Here is a 1,507-nt window from a genome sequence, read left to right as displayed (position 1 = left end):
CTTAGGTCCCTAATTGACCAGAATAAAGGAACATGGGCTCCTAAATCTTATTTCATTCATCACACAACTTTTTGAGATAATCACAATGCCCAGGACTATTGCTTTACTACCAATTGTTATTTCTGATGCCAGGATTTCTTACCTTGGCAACAGATTTTATCACCATTCCCTCCCTCAGTAACTATATCTTGCAGTGGCTTCAATTGCTTGGCTTCAATGTCATATTGCATGCCTTGTTCTGGTGCTTCCTTCCTTTTCAAAAGAGCCCATTGGTGCAGGGACTAAACACTCGGTTGCTAACTGAAAACTTGGTGGTTCAGCCGACCAACTACAGCAGTCAGCTTCCATAAGTATTTCAGTTTTGAAAACCCTATGGGGCAGCTTTACTAGAGCCAACTTGCTGGCAATGGATGTGGTTAGTTCTTCTTTGACTTGCAGTCCAGGGAAGGAGGATACCTAGTTGTGGTTGGGTACCAGAGAGCCGGTTCGCACTCAGAGAGGTCCGATGCACAGCAGGAGGAAACACAATGTAGCTCTGTGCCATCTTCACAAGTGATGTCGGTTGGAGCCCATCTTGCAGCCACCGTGTCAACCCATCTTGTAGAGGATCTTCATCTTTTCTGTCCCCCCCCCACCCCCCTTCACTTTTCCAAGCATGAAATTCTTTCCAAGGGACTGGTCTCTTCTGAAACATGTCCAAAGTAGCTGAGAGGAAAGGGCATGGACTTTTCTTCAGTCATTCCTATTCTGTGTCTAACTTTCACCCACTGATGAGGCAAATGAAAATACCATGGCTTGGGTCAGGCATGCCTTAGTCCTCAAAGTAGCATCCTTACTTTTCAATGCTTTCCAGAGGTTTTGTGTAGCGGATTGATCCGGCGCCATGTGCCACAGCCTCGCTGGCCAAAAATGAGCAGATGTGACGCACTTCTGAATGAAGATAGAAGATGGTGGCCTTCAGTATGGATTACAATTTCATGTAGAGAAAATGAAAACTGGACCAAGAGATAACATCACTGAAAATGGAGAAAAGGTTGAAGTGGTCACGGATTTTGTCTTGCGTGGATCCACCATCAATGACCCTGGAAGCAACCATATGGATCAAAGGTCACATGATTGTTATGTTCCATCCAGTTGGCTCCAACCCATGGCGACCCTAGGCACAAGAGAACATGGCACTCCCCAGTGCTGTGCCATCCTCTCAATTGTTCCTGTGTGCGAGCCCATTGTTGGAGTCGTGGTGTCGCTCCAGCGTGTTGAGGGTCTTCCTCTTCTTCACCGACCCTCTGCTTTCCCATCTGGAGAGACAGGGCTTTCCAGTCCTGTCAAGAGCTAACGTCTCTGAAACCCACAGGGGCAGTTCAAGCAGCATGAAATCCTCTACAACTTCAATCTTTCCTCCGTTTATCATGATGTTGCCAAGTGGCTTGGTCCACTTGTGAGGATTTTGGTTTTCTTTACATTGAATTGTAATCCATAGTGAAGGCTACAATCCTTGATCTTCATC

The sequence above is a fragment of the Echinops telfairi genome, unplaced genomic scaffold (genome assembly GCF_000313985.2).
Source record: "Echinops telfairi isolate 266 unplaced genomic scaffold, ASM31398v2 ScPeMD7_3;HRSCAF=10, whole genome shotgun sequence".
Lineage (NCBI taxonomy): Eukaryota > Metazoa > Chordata > Mammalia > Afrosoricida > Tenrecidae > Echinops > Echinops telfairi.
This window is presented reverse-complemented; position numbering follows the sequence as displayed.